At 35.6% G+C, this 17,638-nt stretch overlaps 1 non-coding gene across 1 annotated transcript; it reads left to right on the plus strand.

The window, feature by feature from the left end:
* The first annotated feature begins 16,907 nt into the window (after positions 1-16,907).
* On the plus strand, positions 16,908-17,014 carry LOC113603091 (U6 spliceosomal RNA). The gene has a single exon (XR_003424646.1). It is a non-coding gene; the product is annotated as a U6 spliceosomal RNA (small nuclear RNA).
* The last annotated feature ends 624 nt before the right edge of the window (positions 17,015-17,638 follow it).

Raw genomic sequence — 17,638 nt, forward strand, 5'->3', positions numbered from 1 at the left:
ATCCTGGAGTATTTTAGAATAAGATTATGGACAGTTTTTCTGAATATTTATAATTAGATCAATTAGATCTACCACTAAAATAAGCAGGCTTTCTTTTTTCTCATTATATTTCAGTCACCTCTATAATTTGTTAAAGGATACCATGCAAACAGAACTTTTACAAAAAATAATTTATGTGGGGTCTAGAGTCTCCTTGAAGTTTAGAATTTGTACCTGCTGGTAATTATGGATTTGCCATGAAAGTATCCTCCAAGGAAGAAAGGAAAAGCTCAGTTATGAAGAATAACTTAGGGCACCTCGTGGATCAGTTGGTTGAGCATCCAACGCTTGACTTCAGGTCAGGTCATGATCTCGCAATTGGGAGATGGAACCCCGCAACAGGCTCCGTGGTGAACGTGAAGCCTGTTTAAGATTCTCTCTTTTTGTCTCTGCACACCCCTCACTTATGTGTGTGTGCACATGTGTCCTCTCTCCCTCTCTCTCTCTCAAATAAAATTTTTAAAAGAATAATTTAAAACTTTGAAAAAAGAATGTCATTTTAGATTTACATAAATTTTTTCCATGTATAAAACACTTTGGCAGCCATCCTATCATCTGATTCTCTCAACAATCCTGTTGAAGTTTCCAAAGTACCTTTTTTCCCACTTTCCAGATGAAGAAGTTGAGGCTCCTAATGATTTCATGCCTTGTCCCAGAACAGTGTGCTAGTTATTCTGTGAGTCCAGAATTCCAACCAGTTTTGTCCAACTCTCAATATTCCTGCATTCCTGCATCATCTGCCTACATAGCTACACAGGAGATGAAGAATGACCAATTATTAAAACTACCAGAATTAACTAAAAGACTATTTTTGCTAATTAAAACCTTTTTTGGTTGGAAGAAACAAGATTATTTAAGAATAATGAACATGTAAACAAACTTTTCTTCATCACTTTGATTCTTTTCCAATTCAAGGAGTTTAATGAAATTGCTAATGACAGAAAACAACTCAAAATACAAACATGCAGATCAAACGTATGAGTGGAGTGATATCCACTGAAACTCAGAATTGCTTTTCCTTTTCTGGTTAATTAATATGATTTTAAATATTTCATACAGAAGGATTCTTTTTTTTTGGAAAAAAAATGAAATGAACCTAAGATTGACTGGAATTTACAAGCTCATTTAAAGAAAAGTCTCAACTATTTTTTCTTACAAATGTAATACCTCCCCAGATGGCAGTCTTTGTAGTTTGTGGCACTGATTCAAAAGGCATATTAACTGGCACTCTCCTAGCTGCATCAAGCATTTACAGGCCTCCCTACAGAATGGGTTCAACAGTAATTAAAATAACACGCTTCCTTGGGGTGAAGTTACACTTGAAGAGTTTGGGGATGTTTTTTTTCCCCTTCCTTTTGGGTAAATAATTCCTTTCCCAAAAACATATGAGAAAAAGATGAGAATGGAAAGACCTTTAGAGAAAGGAGACAGAGGTGTGTGTGGAGGGGGGAAAGGGGTGGTTAGGAGAGGGAGGGAGGGGGAGATAGAGAGAGGGAGAGATTTAAAACAGTCCACCAAAATGTACTAGCAAGTCCCACAAACTATGTTAAAATATTGGTATTTCTTTCATTCCCTACCAGACATTGATAGACAAACAGGTTTAAAAAAAAAGTAAGGGGGGAAAATACCATTTACTCACTGTAGCAGCAGGAAATCAAGGAAAGAAAATAAACAGGGCTTGAATTGTGGGCCTTTAACCTGCTAGTCAGACAGTTTCATTCTGTATGTATTTGTGTGCTGGTAAATGGCGAAGGGGAGGTAAAAGGACGGGGCCTTGTGGGATTCTTGGGACTCCCACAGCTACCAGTCCAGCTGTACAAACACGCACAAGCTTTGTTAAGGTACAGTGGGCAACAGGCTGAAACTGCTGAGCTATCTGACCTATAAATCCCTCGCAAAAGCTCCACTTGAGGGGAAGCCAGAAGTTATGTGTAAATGTTTTATCCAGCCAGAAGCCAGCTATTGGTCATTTCCTTCTCCCCTCGCTCTCTTCTCTCAATGGATACTCTGAGTGGCTACATTTAAAGTAGTATGTTTAGATGCTTAAATGACTATCTTAAATTCTACTTCCCTCTAGGCCAAAACAAGAAAGGGAATAATGACTCAGAAGTTCCTCCTTCATGGCTTTATGGTGTGGGACATACGTTCCACAATTGTGAGCAATTAATTTAGGCAGAGCAATGGAAATTTCTGTTATTGTTCTTTTCTTTTAATTTCTTTTTCAAACTCAGTAAGTGCTCCACTTGAAAATTATCATGAATCTACACACACATGTACGCACGCGCGCGCGCGCACACACACACACACACACACACACACACACACACTTACATTTTTTAAATGACTCGGGCTCGAGGGAATTGAGATATTCCTTTAAATATTACTTTCCCCCGTTTTCACCTTGCTTTTAGCCTGATGCACAACAGATCATCTTAGCATGGCATTACTGTATCTTGAATGCAAACAATGAAAAGGCTAAATTGCTAACCCCAAGAAGAACCTTCCTAAGATTTTTTTCTCTTTTCTAAACATTTCTGAACTCTAAGTGACCTCCTTTTATGAAGCCTCCAAATGACATCTAAACACCTTAAACATCATGCAGTTAGGAAGCTATATAAACTATTAAAAGCCAAAGAAAATGACACAGAACAATGACAAGTGAAGCAGATAAATTTAAGTGGAACATGTGTCTTGCAAACATTCAGAAAGCTAGAGAATCTCTCTTGGATTTTGGAAAGCCCAAAATACTTTGAAGGCACTTTGCGCTTTCCAAAATCCAAGACAGAAAGAGAGAAAAAAAAACCAGTCCACGCTAACAACAAAAGACACACACCAACACAGGTATTCACTTGATATATAATGTGTTCTGAGTTAGTTTGGTAGCATCTGAGTAGCAGTAAACATTCAGAGATATTAAAAGTTTCATTTTTCTCAAATGCTGTGGTAGTCTAAAGATTTACTTCAATAAATGTTCAGACTAGCAACAGACTAGGAGTGTGGGTAACAAGAGGTGAATCATAGATCTTGCTATTTTACCAGAATATGTGCTTGGGTAGAGAAGATAAAACAAGCACACACACATAACTATCACACAGAACAAGAAGTGCACCAGAAAAGTAAAAATGCGTAACAGTGGAAATTCAGAGATGGCAGGAAGTACTACTGAGAGGGGAAATCAATAAAAAAATAATGCCTCGAACATCATCACCTTCTTGAAATATGTCATATGAAGGATCGTGAATAACTACCATCACGTTAAAATAATAAAGCAAAGGAAAAGAGATGCCTTATGGCAAAAGAAATGCTGGCCAGACAGAAAGATAACTTCCTATTAAAAGGGCTGTAGGTCAGCAAAGGCAACCTAAGGCAGGATCTGGTCTCCTGATATGGATTCAATTTTACATGACCTCTAGGAACCCAGAAAAATCTAGTGATGTCACTGTTGTATATGAGCTTTCTTTAAACTGATATAAAAATAATACAGTTCATCTTCCCATCATTTCTGTCTTTCTAGTTAGTTCTACAAGACAATTATTTAAGTGTTTCCTAGCTATCTCCAATATTCTAAAAAACAGTACGTAAATTCCCAATATACTCAGGCTTCAGTAATAAAACAAAGTATATAATGATTTTGACATTCATAAATGAAGATGATGTTAGTAATCACTATTTGTGGTACTTGTGGCTTGACTATAGTTTATCTATTGCCTTTTGTCTCATGAGCTAAAAAGGACATAGGCAATATACTGGCCAGGGCTCTGGGTAAATTCAGCAGAAAACTAATAGTACAGATTCACAAAGGGTAAAGCTCTGACTAATACAAAAATTACAAAGAACTTCAACTAAACACATAATAGTGTTTCACCTCACTGTGTCATTCTCTCACACATTTAAAAACTTGCCACTTCATGGGGCGCCTGGGTGGCTCAGTTGGTTAAGCGTCTTACTTCAGCTCAGTTCATGATCTCGCGTTTCGTGAGTCAAGCCCCGCATCGGGCTCTGTGCTGACAGCTCAGAGCCTGGAGCCTGTTTCAGATTCTGTGTCTCCCTCTCTCTCTGACCCTTCCCCGTTCATGCTCTGTCTCTCTCTGTCTCAAAAATAAATAAATGTTAAAAAAAAATTAAAAAAAAAAAACTTGCCACTTCAAATCCAAAGGGATCAGATATTGAATTCTATCCAACTAAAACAACTTGGAAGATTCAAATAAAGAAAAGAGAATACTCAGCCAAATATGTAAAGCCAAATATGTAAAGAGGAAGAAACAAGTTTAATAACTATAATATATTTATCAAAACTAACCATATTCTTCAGCGGAAAAGGTCATTGGCCTGAGACTTAGAACACTCAGTTGCTCCATTGAGGCCCCCCGTGATCCACCAAAGTTACCCAATTGTTCCTTGCTTAGCTTTGTACCTGTGTAAAACGGTAAAAGTAATTGTTTTCACTTCCTACCTTATATGGATGTGAAAATATTTAAAACTCAATTACATTATTAACATAATGCCTTGTAATACTGTAATTAATTACTAAAATAATAATATAAAGTAATGGAGTGCATTAAAAAATTATTAGTCATCCAACCATAACCAATGTACTTAAGACATTTTAAATTCCTTAAAATTCATTATTTAGATTTATAAGTATGCCAAACACCAAAGACAAATTATTTTTATTACTATCATTTCAAAATTTTTGTTTCATTTATTGCAAAATTTTTGTCAAACACTGACACAGCAGAGTACATTAGAATTCTGATTTAGTGACTTTGATATTTTTACTTTGCTTTATTTTTTTTACTTTATTTATTTTTTTACTTTATTTACTTTTTTACTTTATTTACTTTATTATTTTACTTTGCTTTACTTCATTTTTCTTAACTAAGACTAATGCAAATTTTCCACTGCATTTTAAGTTCTATTACTCTTACCATTTTCCTAGAATACAAACTAGATAAGTGATAACATATGAATTTTTTTATTATTACACAATATAGTTAAATATTTGATTAGTGTAATTGACAAGATACTCTATAATATTTTGAATGGAAAATGATACATGGGGCAGTAGTTTCTAAAGCCTTTCACCAACATAATATTCATGTCTTGGGAAAGCATTTTTTTTTATTTTTTTATTTTTTTATTTTAAAGAGAGAGAGTATGTGTGTGTGAGGGTGGGGGAGAGGGGCAGAGGGAGAGACAGAGAACGAGACAGCAAGAGAGAGAGAAAGAGAGAGAGCAGGCTCCATGCTCAGCATGGAGCCCAATGCAGGGCTCAGTCCCATGACCCTGTGATCATGACCTGATCTGCAATCAACAGCAGGATGCTCAACTGACTGAGTCATCCAGGTAGCCATGGTAAAGCATTTTAAAGCACAATATATTTTAGATGCTAGCAAATATTTTTTATTTTATTGGGTTATTCCTATTTAGGTATTAACCTTTAGTAATTCTCTAAATTTCACAATATAAAATTAATTACTAAATGCAATTACCTCATCTTCTCACCATTATAAGTATTTTCTTTGGGCTATATACCTACATACACAAGTATATAGGAAGATAATATACAGATATAGACATAAAGATAGAGGTAGAAATATACTCAAATGACATAATAATGATATATTTACTAAATTATAGTTTGAGTAGGGATCTGATATTTCTTGAGCAAGTATGTGCCATAGTTTACAACTCTAGACTCTACATATGCCTCTACATGCCTCATATGAATCATGTGAAATTGGTACTTTTGTTCCCTGTTCATTCTACTAATCTACCAGACTGAAGGATTTGCAGTTATACTCTAAGAATGTCCCTCTAGGGCCCTGCTTCAATTAGACTAGTTCTGTTTTTATTTATTTATTTATTTATTTAGCCATGCAAGATTTCATTAGAACAGAGATTTTCATGACTAGCGAGTTGGAAAACTACTGTTTTTATCCACAGAGCTTCCTGAGCATCTAGGATTGGTCTTTTCTAGTCTGTGTATTTATAATTGAGTAAGTCAGGAAGTCACCACTGAAAATTCATAATACCCACCTGACTCTTTCCAAGGGAAAGCAAAATTTGGCTGAAGAATTATCTGCTTTGAAAATTTAACTTTGTTATATGACCTACTTACAACTGTATGGTAAACAATGCAGTTAATATCCATGTTTCCAGGAGACCTTAACCTATACTTTCACTAACATAAACAATACCAAGAGTATGAAAATGGGAAGACAGGCTAAAACACTTGCAATTAAAAATGGACTTGGCTTACTCACCCCAAGTCCATAATGTCAGTCTAATTATGAGAAAAACATTATATAAACCCAAATCAAGGGATATTCTACCAATTACCTGATCAGAACTTCTCAAAATTGGTAAGATCATCAGAAATAAGGAAAGTCTAAGAAACTGTCACAGCCAAGAGGCCTCTAAGGGAACGTGACTACTAGTTGTAATGTAATATCCTGGATGGAACCTTGGAACAGAAAAAGGACATTGGGTACAAACTGAGGAAATCTCAAGAAGTAAACGCATCAGTTAATAATAATATATCAATACTGGTTCATTAACTATGATCACTGTATGTACTAATGTAAGAAATTAATAATAGAGGAAATTATGGGGGACAGACAGGAATTATCTGCACCATCCTCATAAATTTTCTATAAATCTAAAACTATTCTAGAATAAAAACTGAACTTTTAAAATGTAAAATATGCACTTGGTAAAAATACCCATATCAAAATTTGATTAATCAGTAATTTGTGGTAACCCCATGCAGTTCTTTTAAAAGAGAAGAACAAATGTTGCTTAAAAGAGCAACATTTATGTTGTTTGTTTATATAAATTATAAACAAATTTTGTTTGTTTCTAACTAAGAAATTATAAATTATGTTTGTTTCTAAGCAATTTGCTGTTATTTTCCTTTTGTAACCATGGGAGCAAAGTAGATTGCAAATTTAAATTTTCAAATTACTCTGATAATGCAATGAGTAAATTATCTATATTTCATTAAAACCCATTTTTGGTGTTGAGAGGCACCAACTTAAGAAAACTCTCTAAAAATTGAAATGTCTGTGTTGATAAGTAATAAAACAATAAGTCTAAATATAACAACTCCAGGAGTTAGTATACAAAGGAACAGCTATTATAGGTTGATGAAATAGGTTTTTTTTTTGTTAAATTTTTATTTATTTATTTTGAGAGAGACAGAGAGAGTACACAAGTGGGGGAGAAAGAGAGAGAGAGACAGACAGACAGACAGAATTCCAAGCAGGCTCTGCACTGTCAGCTCAGAACCCGAGCTGACATGAACTGTGAGATCATGACCTAAGCTGAAATCAAGAGTCAGACACTTAACCTACTGAGCCACCTAGGCGCCCCAAGTTTTTTAACTTATTCCTTCTAAATTTGGCATCAGGAAAATGACATCATTATCTGTATCTGAAGTATAAATACTAAAGTACATTCTCATCATATGTATCCCTGGAATGTTTGAGCAACTGGCCAAAGAAAATACATTTTCCAAAATTACTATTTGGTACCCAAATATTCTTAAAGTGCCCCTGGTAAAGGAATCACTTTTTTTTTTAGACCCCAGTGGTGAGACAGATCTATCCAATGCCCAAAGTGAGAAGGTCACTTTGTAAATTTACCTTGGAACCAAAAAAAAATTTTTTTTCTATCATTGAAGAGACACAAACCCAGAAGGAGACAGGGATCTCTTTTGGCACACCCTTTCTTTGCACTTTGTACAAGACACTACTAAAACACTAAGAGCAAAGTATCCCTTTTTTTTTCCAAAGATTTCCAAGACTGACGATTTTATTCACCTCACAATGTTGGCTCCTTATATCCACTCAACATCTTTTTTTAAAAAATCTACGTATGCTTAAAAAAAAAAGTTTATTTTGAGAGGAAGAGAGTGTGTGTGTGCACATGTGTGCATGAGGGCCAGAGAGAGGGGGAGAAAGAATCTCAAGCAGGATCTACACTGTTAGCATGCATAGCCCAATGTGGGGTTCAAACTCACAAACTGAGATCATGAACAGAGCCAAAATCAAGAGTTGGCTGCTTAACAGACTGAGCTGCCCCCAGGTGTGCTTTAAAACTGAAATATGCTTCACCTTGAGGGGTTCTCCGCCAACAGAGAGCAACATGATTGCCACTCCTCTCTAGAAAAAAAAAGAGAGAGAGAGAGAGAGAAAGAAAGAAAATACTTTTAAGTCTCAGCAAATATAACAAATGTTAATGTTGAATTGCTAATTATAGCATAGGTTAAACCATATAAAGTTAGTATAGAACAATACCAATGTAATATTACTAACTTGTATGGCAACAGATGGCTCATTACCATTACAGAGGCATTATTAAGAGTTCTTCCTGTATTACAACATTGTTCATTGCCCCACCTCAAAGAATTGTCTCATCAATTTGTGAAGATATCCTACATTTTGACATGATAGCCTAGAATTTGAAACAGTAGGATTACTAAAACATCATAACAAGGGGTAAATTTTTGAACTGCTCATGTCACCTCTGCATTGTGAATAAGCAAAATAACAGTTCACATTGGCAGATAGAACAAAAAAAAAATCTAAAATTTAGCTTCTCTAGAAAGAGGGGGAAAATGTAGATTCATAGGTAAGGTGGTATGTGTGTATTAGGGGTGTAGTAGTGAAAAAGGAGGAATATAAAAGATGAATAAGAGGGGTGAACATTTTTTAAAAAGGACTGACATCCTCCTTTAAGTAAAAATCTGACAAAAAGACACTAGAAAACAGCATAATGGGAAAAAAGACTTGAATTACTATCCATTAATCAAAAGGAACAAACATGCTTTTTTTTCTTTTGACCTCAAGAAAACAGTATTTTTGTCTGCCCAAGCCCTTCTTAAGCATCCCTGGCTACTGTCATTAACTCAGCTATGCATATCTCTTGGGGAAGACTTCATCCTTTTAAGCAAAAAGAAACATCTCTATTGGTAGAAATGATGAGCATACTTTAGAAAGGTGCTATAGAACAGCAGATAATAAAGTGCTCAAGTTCAAAAATATATTAACATTGTTCAGGGTCATGTTTCTTATAAGAGATGATGTTTTTCTAGGGGAATTTTAGCTGTTCCCAACCATTCACACTGTTTGAAGTGCTCTCTGAGAGCCTTCTAGCCAACACAGCTAGTAATCTCCTTTCACTTTGATGTTTCACCATGACTAGGCTCCAGGAGTTGCCCAAACAAAAAGATGACACATCCAAATGATGTGTGTGTGTTTATGTGGTAGACTCATAAAAAGATGCTGGAAGCAGAATAAAAATTATATATCCTTACATTTCTGTGTTCCTTCTCATGTGTATTTGTGCTTAAGAACATGGTATGTCTGGTTTTGTCCTTTTGGCAGACACTATTATTTGCCCACTCGCTAAGCATTCTTATCCCCTTCCTAGTTGCTAGACTGCTTCAATATAAAAATATTTTTTACTCTCCAAAAAGCTTAAGAAGGTCACCCTTCTCCTAGGAGTAAATGTAGATTAATCTTCCCGAGCAATCATGATAATTTCAGGGCCCTTGACAGTGGTTAGTGCAAGGGTAGGCATTAGATACAAGCCAGACCAATGAGACATAGCGAGGGAACATTAACATTAAAAAATTCTCCCTGAGGGGCAGCTGGGTGGCTCAGTCAGTTAAGCATCCAACTTCAGCTCAGGTCATGACCTCACAGTTTGTGAGTTCAAGCCTCTGTGCTGACAACTCAGAGCCTGGACCCTGCTTCAGATTCTGTGTCTCCCATTCTTTCTGTCCCTTCCCTGCTCATGCCCTGTCTCTCTCTCAAAAATAAATAAACATTTAAAAGAAATATTTTTTCAATTCTCCCTGATGCTGGATGGTATGCTGGAGCCAACATGTAGTAGTTCATCATTGTACCTTCTGAATACTACACTCAATGATACCACATTAGAACTTGAAATTAGCCCTGGTTGGGAAAATGCACAACATGGAAATCATCAGATGCTGCAAATTAGGATTTTGTTTGTTTGCTTTTGTTTTCCAGAGAGTGGGTCATTAAACACTGACCAGAACAACACTAATAGCATTCTCTGAAGATGTGATGTTTGACCCTAGTGGAGCCATCCTGTCACCATAAGCATAGACATCCCTGACACACTGTGACAGTGAGGATAGAGGGAGTGGGAGTTCAATTGTGATGCTAAACACCTGGGTCCTTTGCAATATTTTCAGCTACTGAACTAACCCTAGAAACGTTTCGCTTCCAGACTTCTTCTTAGGTTAGCTAATAGGTCCTCATTGCTTAAATCACTGCTCCTGGACATCTTGTTGTTTTACTTGGAGCTGAAAATAGCATTGCAGCTTATGAAATTAGCAATAGGATGGACTCAATTTCTCTACCAAAGAAATTCTGAAATTATATTTCTTTCATTTTATCAAAGGAAAGAAGAAATGAGAGGAAAATATACTGAAAGCATTTTCATTCTATTTGAAGCTTTAAATTTAAAAAGGCAGGGGCATTTAGTGAGAACAAAGTAAAATTGCACCCACTATTTCTTGTCCACATTAGGAATATGATCACTACCTTTTCCTTAATTACATGATTAGGGACACATTTAACATTTCTCAAGCAAGATGTTCTGAGAAAAATATAAGAGTCAGAGCCAGAAGGAGAGTGAGCACAACCAACCATTGAAATAACATTATAGGAATCCTCACCACACGGGGACTACCAGGACACAATCAGGTCTAACTCAGATTAGGATTTAAGTGATGAGATTTCCTTGAAGCTGGGACTTTGCCTCGAACATGTAGTATCATGTCCTCCAATTCCGTGGGCACTGGGCAGAGGACAGTGTAAAGTGAGTTGTTCTGTTCTCATCTGAAACCACTTACCATGAGTGGACCCAAATTGCCAGGACAGCTGCTGAGTAGCCGCACCCCCAGCACAGCTGGGAGTCAGCTGATGAAGGGCTGTCAAGGACTCTCTCCATCGACTGATTCCAGGCCAGCTGCTGATTGCCTTTCACCTCTCAAGCATCACTTTTCCATTGCTCCAAAAACTGTTCCAAATGGCAAGAATTTGCAAATACAATGAAGTAAGGAGGGGGAAGGGAGAGACTGGGAGAGAAAAGACCCTGAAAGAAGGAGAGATCAGGGAAAAAATAACGTGGCACAGAACAGTGATGATTTTTTTTTCTGGGGAATTCTCATTTATCTGGGCTCAGGGTTAGAAGGATGAATCTGTGACACTCCCTCCCCTGCATCCTTTTCCCCTTCCTTCCCCCGCAAAACAACTCTTCTTCATAGAAGCAGAAAACTGTTGCCATTCAAATTAATCCTCTAAAAGCAATTACTACAGGTTTATTCATTATAAATTTGGATTTCAAATTTTCTCTCATTCTGATCATTTCTCAGTTTAAACTAAGGTTCCTTAGGCTTGTAAACACAGTACTTGCTGCTTTCATTTCACAGATATGGATGAAATGCACAACTCTTGAGTCTCCTAAAAAGTCATTATGGGCAGCATTTTTTTAAGAAACGTTAGATTTTAGCATGCATTACAAGAAATAATATTTAAGGAAGACAAACCAAAAATGTTAATTTGTTATTATATTTAGCAAGGAACAGAATGTTGAGTAACGTAATATGAGTAATATTGAGTAATAAGAGTGTCCTATCCCAGTAGTTCCCAAACTTTGTTGCACTCAGGAATTACCTGGGGATCTTTAAAAAATATGCGGCCTGGTATCATTCAATCAAGAATATTGAAGATCAATGTGATTGACCTGAAGGAAATTTTTAAAAAATAAAAATTAAGGCAAAAATTAATGAAATCAAAAAAATGTTGGGGCACCTGGGTGGCTCAGTTGGTTGAGCGACCGACTTCAGCTCAGGTCATGATCTCATGGTTTGTGAGTTTGAGCCCTGCATCGGGTTCTGTGCTGACAGCTCAGAGCCTGGAGCCTGCTTTGGATTCTGTGTCTCCCTCTCTCTCTGCCCCTTCCCCACTCACACTCTGTCTCTGTCTCAAAAATAAGTAAACATTAAAAAAAATTTTAAAAACAAAAAGAAATCAAAAAAATGCAAACCATCTTCCCCCCCAAAGTTGCTCAAAACCCAAATCTATTTATATGAGAATATTATCTTAAGGGCAAAACCAAGACTATTTAGGAATAGAAGTACAATAAAGATTTTTTTTAACAAACATAGAAGAACTATGCAAGACAAACACAATTTTGCCAATAAATTTGAAAATTTAGCTATAAAAGTAAGTTTCTTGGAAAGAATTTAAATGACAAAACCAGATTCAAAAATACAAACTACTTCAATGCCCAAATCTTGGTTTTTAAGTACCATTCTTGACAAACAAGAATTAGGGTTTCTTATAGAAATTGCTGTTTCCAGGCATGTGGTTAAGAAAGTATAATTCTAGATTATCTCAAAGTACAAGACAGTAAAGTGTTCAGAGATGTTGAAGCCATGTCAGAAGAACATGGGATCCAGCTTAAAAGGCTCCTACTAACCCTAACCCTAACCCTAACCCAAACCTGGGATAATTTGCTTAACCATGAGACAAAAACTAGTAAAGGGCAGCACTAGACAACCATATAAACTAATCTTACTCATGAAAGTGAATGAAAAAATAGTATACATAAAATATTAGCAAAAGATCCTAGCGGTATTAAAAATATGATCATCTTTTAAGAGTAATTCTTTCAAAATGTGTCAGATAATGTCATTTTCCTTGCTCAAAAAAAAAAAAGACTCAAAGGTTTGCCGTGTCAAACTTTTACTTCAAGTAGAAATCTGCTCCTTCCCCATTACTTCTTTCATCTCTTTTTTACTCCCTTTCCCCGAAACTCAACCACTCTAGCCACTTGGCCTCCTAGATGTTTCTTAAACATTCTAAGCCTTTGCTCTGTTAAGATCATGATATACTTTGATACATTTTCTGCTACTGACCCATATTTATATTTTCGAGATCAATCTTATTTGGTAGACTCATTAAAAATTACTCTCTCTCATTACAGCACTCCCAAATTTATTTCTACCAGTATACCTGCCCTTAGTGTTTAGAATTATGCTTTTTAATTTTGTTTTATTGATGTCTTTCTGTCCCCTAAAAGACTGTAAGCTCACTATTATATTAACCATGGAAAATACAATGCCTAGCAAGTAATATGAGTTCCTAATTGTGAATTTTACTAATTCTCATAACATAAAAGATTTGACCTTCATAACACAGGAGCCACAAGCCCCACAAAAAGCAATAGGATATGAACATATAAGCAAAGAAAGATTAATTGGAATTAAAAGCTGAAGAGAACTGAAAACTGCACTGGAAAAAGCCCAAACTGCAAAACAAATGGCAGAATATTACATTGGTAAAATGTAGAATAAAGGAAAAATTCTTCCAGAAAGCAAGAACAAAGAAAAAAAGATATAATATTTAGAAGAGGATGGTTGAGACTGGATACCAGACCTTAGAATTACTGAGGAAGATATTTTTATTAGAGAAACTGTAATTATATGTGTGTGTGTGTGTGTGTGTGTGTATGTGTGTGTGTATATATACATATATATATGTATATATACACACATATATAAATCATTTTAGACAACTTAAGAAAATATTTTTGGAATTAAGACAAACAAAATTTGGGTATTTGGATGGAAAACTTTTGCTGCTTTCCAAATAAATACAAAGAAACCCATGCATAGTTATATCCTAATCATTTTTAAATATCAATGATAAATAAGGCATTCTACAAGTATTTTGGGATAAGATGAAATAATATGAGAAGGGAAAAATGCCACAATGGCTCCAACTTCTCTTCTGTATCTTTAATTCTAGGAGACAATGGAGGCAGAACATTTTAAAGATATATGTTAACATGTTAATATTTTTAATTGGGGAATATCTGGCCACAAAGGAGACTCTTTGTCTCTGGCATACTCTGGTTTAACACAACAATTTGTGTTGATTTCTGTTTTCTAACCTTACCCAAAACTGTTATGCCTTACTTCCAAATACTCTAGATCTAATGGAATAGGGTAGACAGAAGGGGAAGAACATACGACCATAATAACTATTCTTGCACTAACAATATTTTAAATTGTCTTCAAATTTAAGTATTGTTATGTGCACAAATTAATGAAAGACCAAAAACTCAAGCAAAAAGCTAGACTCTTGAGTATGAGAAACCCAGAGTTTGGGACTGCAGGAATAGCTCGAATTCAGAGTGGAACCTCTTGAAAAGGAAAAGCCAGAAAGGGAGAAATCCCAAGATATGCACTGTCCTCAAATCCTTGGCTGACCTCTAAACTTGTGCAAAACTTAAAGACAAGACTCCAAGGATCCAGAGAGAAAATGACAACTTAAAAACTGAAAGAGACAAACAGACATTGTAGCTTTTACCATGGTAAAAGATACAGAATTTGAGTTCAAATTTAGTAAGTTAGAAGGACTTGTTGAACATCTCAGGCTTTCCACTGAAACTCCAGAAAGACCATGCCATAGGCATAAAAGTTATATCCCAGTATTATGGGCAAAACTAAAGCAGACGTGCCCTAACAAAACACTCAATCCTTTGATACTAAAGATTGTTTTTTTTTATTTTGTTTGATCCATTATAAGCCAATTTATTTATTAAACAAACATAATGGCTATATATTATGAGGTTTATAACACACGAAGTAGAATATATAAAACAACAGCAAAGAACAAGAAAAGGTATAAATATACTTATTCTGCTATCAGATTCTTACCTTGTACCTGGAGGATATTATAAGGTAGACTATACTAAGGAATGTATGTTCTTACTCCTAGAACAACCATTAAAAATCAATATAAAGAGGATAGCCAAAAGCACAAGAGAAGAAATAAGAAAGAAAACAAAGTTATGCATAATAATAAATCTAAAAGAAGACAGATATGAAAGCACAAAAGAAAAAATTGATGAGGAGAAACTGGAGTTTTCATACATTACTGCTAGAGATAGAAATTATGCAATCACTTTGGAAAATAATTTGACAGTTTCTAATATGAAGTTGAACATTCAATTACTGTAAGACACAGCATTCATCTATTATCTGACACACCCCTAGATATTTGTCCAAGAAAAATGAAAATATGTCCACAGAAGACTTACATAAGAACGTTCACAGCAGTTTTAATCATAATGTATAAAAACTGGAAATGACCCAAATGCCAATTAATAGGAGACTGAATACACAAATTGATACATTCTTAAAATTGGGTATTGTTAGGCAACAAAAAGGTCAAATTGCTGATATATGCAACAATATGAAAGACTATCAATGACATCTTATTGATTCAAGGCAGCCAGACACACAAAAAAAGACATATTATATGATTCCATTTATGTGAATTTTTGGATCAGTAGACTATATAAACTATAGTGATGGAAATCAGATTTCTTGCCCTGGGGAAGTGGAGATAGATTGGAAAGGGGCTCTGGGAAATTTACTGGTCTGACGAAAAGGTCTTACATCTTAACCGGTCACACAGATGCATTCACTTATCAAAACTCTTGAAACTTCTCACTTAAAGTCTGCTCATTTTATTACATACAAACAATACTCAACAACAACAACAAAAAACAAAAATATACTACAGGTTATTTTCTTATTTGACTTTTTCTTATTTTCTTATTTGACTTTTTCTATTTACACATTTCATGTCATTTATGTACTATTTAAATTTTTCCACCATGAATTATCCTTGAAGAATAATTTTATCTTATGTGATACCTTCCCTTAAGTAATGCACTCTCTTACTCCAAGCAACTCTTTCCAGAAGAGGACTTGGTAAATGTTTGTATACAGTATTTACACTTAAAACAGACCAAAAAATTTATACATTTTCAGTCTTTAATTTGGATGATTTTTAGTGAATACTGTTTCACTGTAAGATCAGGTATGTAAATATATGCTTGATTCAACTAAAATCTTGGGGCAGGGAGGGGTAACTAGATTTGCTTAGGTATAATTAACACCAATTTTTTAATGGTTCTACAGTATGTGTGTAAACACACACACACACACACACACACACATCATTGAGTGTTCTGAAAGTAACCAAACTTTCCAAACCAACCAAACCAAAGTAAGTAACTCTGGATTATTTAAACAGAAAAGGAATGTGTTGAAAATGTGTTAGCTCGTAGGATAACTGTTAGTTCCAGTTCAAGAAGCCGACACCAAGACTTGATTAAAAATACAAGAGTTTCATTAAGGAAACACACCTCAAAAGAAAATCAGGAAGGAGAGGAGCCACCACACCATGCAGCAATGTGATGCCTGGTGCAGGAAAGAGGGGCAAAAGACAGGACGAAAGCTCCTTACTGCAGTCTAAAGAAAGTTTGGCAAGGCCATCAGCCACCCAACAGAGCACCTGTCTTAGAATTCTTACTGAGTTCACTTATTGGCTCTGTGTAGCCTGTGCAAAGCATGGCCTGTGTGCAAACTCAGTGATGGAATTCAGACCACAGCAGCTGAACACTTGGTTAATTAAGGTTTCTGTAACTGGAGCTTTGTGAGACGCAATCTCCTGGCCACAGGTACCAAGAGAGCTAAAGAACAAGTCTCAGGTCAATGCAACCAAGACCAACTCTGGAATTCAATTCATACTGCAGACTGTCCATGGAAGACCTAACTGGCTCACCTTTGAGGAGTGGTGAAGGCAACTTAGTATTGCTAATAATGAAAACACTAAATTCAGGATACCAACACTAGCAAAGCAGCCATCACTGCTCTAGAAATTGAATCTTCTTGGAATCTCCACACAACAGAGGAGTTTCTGGTCTTGTTTGCATCACTAACACCTGCTTCAAAGTCTGAGGCTGGTGTGCTCGCTTCAGCAGCACATATACTAAAATTGGAACGATACAGAGAAGATTAGCATGGCCCCTGCCCAAGGATGACACGCAAAGTCTGAGGCTGGTGAATCTTATTGATGAAATGTAGTCATTGCTCTGTACCCTGTGTACCAAGAAATATAGGAAAGCAAGGATCAGATACGTTCCACCTCTAAATTGGGAGGGGACATTACCTCTCACTAATACATAAAGGTAGAATATTTGAAAGATGGGTGCTAGACAGCCAAAACAATGACCAATTTCTACTACAATATGTTATTTAGAAGAGATAGAAATATTTCCCAAACTGTCAACTACACATATACTGTTAATCATTTTTTCCTTTGTTCAAATTCTAAAATATCTGTATTCATCATGCTCAAGGCATTTATCGATGCCTACATATTTTTTAAAAAGAAATTGTTAGTAAGAATGAACATACTGTATGTGTCTAAAGAGGATAAGAAGGCAACACATTTGTCAAACATCTGGAATTTTCATTGAAAACCTTTCTGACGTGAATACTTTGACTATATCTGTAACCCTAATAATGCCAAAAGAAAATTCCCAGGTGCCAAATATTTCCTAACTTTGCTGATGTGTTTTAAAGACTCTACAGGTTAGTTGTTATACCCTATAGCTTTAAGGCCTTAATTTTAAAAGCTGCATGTAATTTTGCTAAAGGGCTATTTCCACAGCCAATTTGATTAAGTGCAACTTA

Source organism: Acinonyx jubatus, chromosome A2 (assembly GCF_027475565.1).
Source record: "Acinonyx jubatus isolate Ajub_Pintada_27869175 chromosome A2, VMU_Ajub_asm_v1.0, whole genome shotgun sequence".
Classification (NCBI taxonomy): domain Eukaryota; kingdom Metazoa; phylum Chordata; class Mammalia; order Carnivora; family Felidae; genus Acinonyx; species Acinonyx jubatus.